The sequence below is a fragment of the Monopterus albus genome, unplaced genomic scaffold (assembly GCF_001952655.1).
Source record: "Monopterus albus unplaced genomic scaffold, M_albus_1.0 scaffold63.1, whole genome shotgun sequence".
Taxonomy (NCBI): Eukaryota; Metazoa; Chordata; class Actinopteri; order Synbranchiformes; family Synbranchidae; genus Monopterus; species Monopterus albus.
This window is the reverse complement of record NW_018127943.1, coordinates 2,791,429-2,798,673: the sequence shown is the minus strand read 5'-3', so window position 1 is coordinate 2,798,673 and position 7,245 is coordinate 2,791,429. Positions and strand designations below refer to the sequence as shown.

The following is a 7,245-nucleotide window of genomic DNA, read 5'->3' as shown; positions in this document are numbered from 1 at the left end:
CTACATGTTAGGGCTATGGCAGGTACAAAGACCGTGGGGAGTGGTCACTGGTCAGTTTGGGCTTTTTGTGTTTTCTCCTACGTGTTTGTTATGCAGGTAGAAAGCAAGTCCCAGTTATCTTTTCCTTTTTAATAAAACATTTAGAAAGGTGGCTTTCACTACAAACCCTCTGCTCACCTTAATCACTGTTTTCTATGTCACAGAGATTAAAAGAACATACACTTCTGCATGACTTCACAACATTTGGTTCTTATCTGTCCTCAGCTTCTGTGCAGCATCACCTGCAGGTTTTGATACGGTCTCTGTAGAGGCACAGTGGTACCACAACTGGCAATGTTGCTGTGATGACAAGACTTTCCACTTCCAGGATGCAAATTCCCTGAAACCACAAATTGTCATTTAACAAGATTTAACATATTGAAGATAATCATATTTCCTTAAAATGCTGAACTACTCCTTTAAGGGGTCACATGCCTGAAAGGTAGGGAAGCACTGGCTCAGAGGTTTCATTTGCATTTTTGAGTATAAACAACAGATACACAACCAGATGCAAGACCTGTACTTGGCTGACACTGAGACAGGATGTGAATATTGAAGATGAAGAGGAGCAGCCAGGAGGCCACAGCAGGATTCTTCATTCATTACTGTAGCCGGCCACACAGGATTTGTGTTTATTGTGAGCGGAGCCTTTTCTCAGTCATATCATTATCAGCAGGCTCATTTCCTCCACAACACCACCCCACCCTGCTTTAAGGTAAAGCTATGTGCTGTATACAGTTGAAGCCAGAGGTTTACATTTAAACTCAGTTTATCACAACTCCTGACATTGTGAAATGTCAGAGTAATAGTATAGAAAAAGATTTATTTCAGCTTTTATTTCTTCCATCACATTCCCAGTGGGTCAGAAGTTTACATACACTCAGTTAGAGTTGCTTGGGTCAAATGTTTCAGGATGCCTTCCACAAGCTTCTTCCGATAAATGAATAATTCCGTATGGTGAATGGCCAATGTTTCATTACGCACAATGAACTGGAGCCCTGTTGTAGACTACAGATGAAAGCTGCAAGTCTATTTTGGCAGAGTTAAGTGCAGCTCACCCTGCCTTTACCATTGTAAATGAGTTCTCGCTCACAAAGGAAGGCTGCCCTGCTGGCTCGGCCTAACCGGGCCCCGCCTCGCTCCACTGGCTCCTGGACTCACCACTCACAGGCTCCCTTTTCCATTTTCCAATGCGGCCAGGAGCCAGCTCACTTTATTGGGATTTTTAAAAGCTATTGCGTCAAACATTCATCCTCTGTCTCAACATGCTATAGACAGTTTCCCTTTTCTCCCTGCTTCACTTCATCTTCATTTCTCGCTCACCTTCTCTCTTTGTGCTATAGTATCTATCTCTCTCTCTCTCTCTATCAAAACTATCCCATTCTCCTGTTCTTCCTTAAACATATCCCCAGAGCTCACTCCAGTGGTTCAGTTTTGCCTAGCTTCTATTAAACCTCATAAGGAAAATCAACACTGCCAACACAGATGTTAGTTTCGGCCATATTAAATTTTCCCTCTTCCTTCTATTGCACTGAAACAAAGTCCTCAGTGTCCCAGGGGCCTGCTCTCATCTGCCTAGATTCAATTTAGGACTCACAAACTGATACAAACAGTCTGGACCCATGTTGAATGAAAGACTGGAGAGCGAAGAGACTGGCCTCAATTTTCTTCTTCTCTTTTATTATTATTCTGCCAGCAGCATGTCCCAGGGCTAGGCTGTGGTCAGCAGCTCTCTGCTGTACTGCAACAAAATAATTACAGGGACAATTGGAGAAACCACAATCAGTGGCAGACAAGGTGCATTAGACATGGTTAATCATTCAATCTGTCTCTGTGTTCTGTGCTTTTATGAGCATGTGTGCTCACATTCTTTTTCTGAGGATCACACAATGTGGAGTGTTTTTCCTCTGATTTCAACTTCCTTACTGCTGGAACCTGAAAGTGACATAAGCGCAGAGTTTCAGTCACAGAGCTCAAAATTCTTGCTAAACGAGACAGGACCTGTTCTCAGCAGAACTGCTTAGCTATGTATTTCTATATCATTAGAGGGGAGTATGTCCAGATTCTGCACAGAGGCACGTCATTTCAGCTTGCCAAGGGAAATGAGCACATCGGTAGGGGGTTCGAAGCTCTCGGCAAGACAAACAACACAGCATCTGTGTTCTTGGAGATGCATATCAGTGACAAATAGGGCCTGCTTCAAAACCCCAAAGAGTCCCCTAAAAGAGAGACAAATTGGGGTGCCATTTGTAAGATAAACGGGGATGATAATTCAGTCGGAAATTAGCTAAACGCAAGAATGAATCAAAGCTTTGTAACTAATTTGGACCCTCATGCTATCACTGCTATTACACTGAGATAAATGGTTGCCATGGTTACTTTTCAGCCTCCGACACTGTTTGTTTCATCATGAGGGAACAGTCTTTTAGTGCTGTTGCCCTGACATGGAGATGAGCTTCTGCTTTCTTGCAGGGATTACATGGACAGAAAACAGCCTCCATTAGTGTTAGCCTGCCACTATTTTCTATTCTTTCTCATTTAGGTTTTGTTAGTGAAGCTGTCTTTACTTTTCAGTATTTCAGCCATATTTCCCATTACATCATTAGCTGTACATCCACTCACTAATATCCTCATCTTCATTAGAAACAACCAGTCTGATATATTATCATACAGTACAAGTACTGACAGAATCAATTTTTGCTATATTTTGGGCCAAAATACATCAATTATTTTCTTTGTGTCGTGTCAGGGAGCTTTTGGCAGAGAGAGTATTTACACAGCAAAATGCTGGGAGACAATCTCAAGTAATGTACAGGCCCAGGAAAACAAGCCAGCATTACTGCAGTGTCATGCCTGTAGATAAAAACGGGTGATCTAAACTTTCAACATTTAAAAGAACAATGTACTAATTTATCCAATGTCGGCATTGTCAGCATTATTATTAGTATCACCCAGTGATTTTATTATCATCACTACATGCTGATCAAAATGTTTTCATCCTCTCTTTTCTTCATCTTGGCTGTGATAGTCTGCAGAGGTGCAAAAAAATGAAATTGTTTTCCTGCAAGACGTAACAAGGATAATGGTGGAAACGTCAGAGTGAATAGCCCGCAGGAGAAAGCGAACAAAACCAACAGATGATAGCGAATTTGATCTCCTATCTATGAGAAAGCGGAAAAACAAAACAGGAGTATGAAATCGATAGCTTCCTAAATCACCTAAGAGAGTGTTAGCACCAGCTCAGGGACTGGCAGTTTATGGATCCTCTCTTGCTCGCACGTACACACACACACACACACACACACACACACACACACACACACAGTATAGGTGCACACAAGGCAAACATGCAGACAAAGAACTTTCAAATTCTGAAGAAACAATTCTTCGTGTAAAAGTAAACACATCCACATGGTAAACAACTTTCTTTCTCTCTCACAATCACACACAAAACATACACACACACACACACACACACACATATAGCAACTCCTATTTCTGTTACACATGCACTCACACACTGACATCTGTAGCGACAATCCCTGAACAAAATCCCTTTAGCTGGTTTCTCTCTCTCTCTCTCTCTCTCTCACACACACACACACACACACAGGCAAGCCAAGGGTTTGGTTTTTTTCTTTCCTGTGAAGCAATTCAACCGCAAACCCAAACAACCTTTCACTCTGTCTTTGCCTCTGTCACACGCCCACAGACACATACAATCAAATGCATAGTTCCACTCACTTTCACGCACACACAATTTTACACTCACCCACACAAAATCGGGAATGCACACCTTCTCTCTACTCACACAAACACGCACTCATAAACTCCACTCCAACTTGCACACAAACACAAAAACCCTGCTGAGACTGAATGAGTGCAGTCAAAAAAAAAACAAAAAAAACAGCTTCACTTGGAAACAAAATCACACTTGTATTTTTAGGAAAAAGCTGGGTGTTGAAATCTGACATGCAGGAGGGGTTGTAAATACACACAATAAACTGCAGCACGGAGATATACTGAGCAAATAAAAATGATGTATTCAAGTTTTGATTGTAACTTGCGGTCATGTACTGTTTACTCACATCCCAGTTATAAATAGCTTAGCTGCAATTTTTACTCTTAAATTACCTTTACTACCCTGCCATGCTTCAACACTGCTTTATTCTTTATTGTGATGTCTTTTTTCATTAAAATGAAAAATCTGTGCTTGTTCATGTGCATGTATATATGTTTACCTTTTACTTAACTAAAAGTAGCAATACCAAAGTTTGAAATACTCTGTTACTAGTGAATGTTCTTCTGCTTGTCAATTTCTCACCGGGGATCAGAAGAACTGGTTATACTGTAACTAAACTAAAGTAACTAAAGTTATCAAATACATGTAGTGCAGTAAAGAGTACAATAGTTGCATATGAAATGTAGTAAAGCTGAACTATGAAGTAGCAGAAAATAGAAGTAAACCACAGATACCTCAAGATTGTACTTAAGTGCAATACTTGAATAAATGTACAGTACTTAATTACTTTTTCCACCAAGTGAAGAAGATGCCAAACAAAGAGAGCCATTAACGCGTCTTATTCAGCATTTTCCAAGCAGTGTCTCTGGGTGGTTAAGGTGAACATCTGGTCAGCTACGTTTAGACATTCCACCAAGGGTGAAACTCTTGATTCCTATTCTCAGGCTCATCTGCATATATTATCATGATCAGCGCTGACATGCAACCAGAGCAAGCTTCCACACTCCCTCAGTGGGCGGTAATTACAGCCACAGTGCTTGTTACATCCCAGAGACCGGATGAGAGTGACAAGTTAGAGAAGTAGAGAGGGATGAATGAGGCAGAGTGACAAAGAGAGGAAGAGGAAGTGAAAGAAGCGCAGTGTCAGAGTGATAGAGAGAGAAGGGAGGAGAGTCATTCTGCCAGATAAACAAAGGCGGAGGCGAGATGTTTGTTCAGCTGAGGAGATGCTGAGAAAAAAGCCAGAGGCTGTGCCTCAATCCTGCATAATATATTGTATGCTGTCATATCTGTATGCGGGCTCACTGGCAGAAGTGCAAGTGTGAATAGGGAGAAAGGGATGATGAGAGCGAGAGAGAGAGTGGAGGCAAGAGCTGTTTTTTCCTGGGCAGGAGGCAGGATGTGAATATCTAATCAATAGCTTTCAGGACTCAAGAGGATTTGATGTTGTGTGCTGCAGGACCCAGACACCCCAAGGCAAGATGAGCGCTCAGACCAGAGCAATGGAGCATGAATGCTACTGCGTAGAGGGCCGCTGTGATACAAACAAGGAGGATGGTTCGCTGACGACAGAAAGAAAAGAAATCAAAACCAACCTATTTTTCTACTTCTCCAGTTTCTGTCAACAAACAGCATAAACGGTGTCAACCTCTGGCTTCCTCATTAATCAGAATACAAACCACCTTGACACCCAGCCAGCCTACCAACAACCTCACCACTCAAAGCTACTGCAAAATTGTTCTTTTGAACAAAAATATATGAATGTATGTATCACTAGACAGTATTTTACATGAAGCTAAGATTTATTGAAACCATAAAACCTGGGTACCCTGGGGCTTTTTGTGACCTCTAGTAGTGCTACTGAGCAATGCTTTAATGAGTGGATCCCTACAGTATTTTGTTAGTGTCTCATATCTAATGTACACAGAACACTGTCCGATTAAAACTAAACCCATAATCCCTAAAAGCTTTACTGACTAATTCTACTTTATCACAAAATAAAATGTTTAATCTTATATACTGTGCTCAGTGCAAATGTTGAAAGCAACATTCAAAACTCATATTTAAATGTTCACTAATCACAGCTGAGCAGATATTCTTTGAGAGAAGCCCCCACAACAGGCACTTTGACTTGTCAGACACAGGTGTAAGCAAAAATGATCAGGATCCTTGTACTGAGCATGCTGGCTTAATGATGTGTTATACTAGCAGGCATAATTGGAACACAGTCATTAAATTAGTTACACCTCTGCTACTCCTGCTATGACATCTCAAAATGTCTGTCATGAGGATGGTACATGAAGACTGCTTTCAAATCAATTTGTCTCATATAGTCAATCATCAATATACAATAAATTTGAATCCTTTTTCACTTGCATTTGCATATCTCCCATAACACAGTCAAATATGTGCGATGTTTAACTTATTTCTACAATTGGGAGAAACAATTTAACACCTGATGGAGTGACAAAGCCCTGCACTCCTGCACATGTATTTTTCACCTATTCGGGCTGATGAGACTTCTGCTCATGCTGCATTCAAGTCATATCAGAGTTTTTCCTGACTTGTAAATACCATCCAGGTCAGCATCCACATTACAGCTGAGAGAATCAGATATATCTAACCATATGAAATGTCTGAAAATTAAACAAAACCAGATGCCACGTGTCAGTTTGCCATTCAAGGTAATATTTTAAAACAAAGACAAAACTTAGCTGATGCACTTTAATGTTGATTTGCGGATTTGTGATGTTGGTGGAGAGTTTTTCATTGGGACTCCAGATGTAAAGTAGGCCAGTGTTTTATGTGCTTAGAGAAGCTGCTGTTAGTTATGAAGATCAGGGTAGCAAGGAAACTGTGATTAATCAGTTACTGGTGTTTGTTTTTTTTTTAACCAAAAACAAACCCAGCTGTAATGATTATGCATTCTGCATAATTATGGATACAACAGGTAAAAACAAGACATTTTACAAATCATGCACTAATTACTGATAATAGTTGTAGTCAACATACTGGCAGGATACTGGCATAGATTTTCTATTTTGGAAGCAAAGTGAAATCAAGAAAAAATACACAACCAACATTTTGCCAGAGACTGATGATAAAGGTTTCAGCTTTACCGGGTAACTAGTAACGTGTTGGACTGAAATTCACTCACCAGTGAGCAGTGATGCCAAGTCAAGCAAGGGATACATCTGGGATACAGACTAAAGGAAGAATATTTTCCTTCTGGCACTTGCACTTGGATAAACTCTATTATAAAACACAAGACAGTTAAAAAAAAAAAAAAAAAGTGTTATCACTGTGGGTGCCAAAGTATGGCTACCACATGGGTGATAATTATGAATAATTACAGACAATACTGTTTGTTTTGGGGCTGTTCTGCATAATAATTAAAACAGAAACCAGCAGTTAATTACTTACTACAGTGTCACTATGTTGGATTTTGTGTGAAATAATCTCAG

General features: G+C 40.4%; 1 long non-coding RNA gene across 1 annotated transcript in view; it reads right to left on the bottom strand.

The window, feature by feature from the left end:
- Positions 1-303: 303 nt before the first annotated feature.
- The window catches only part of LOC109962379 (uncharacterized), a 97,998-nt gene continuing 91,056 nt past the window's right edge, over positions 304-7,245 (bottom strand). The window contains exon 3 of the long non-coding RNA XR_002275244.1: positions 304-379. This is a non-coding gene — a long non-coding RNA (uncharacterized LOC109962379). The remainder of the gene's footprint in view (positions 380-7,245) is intronic.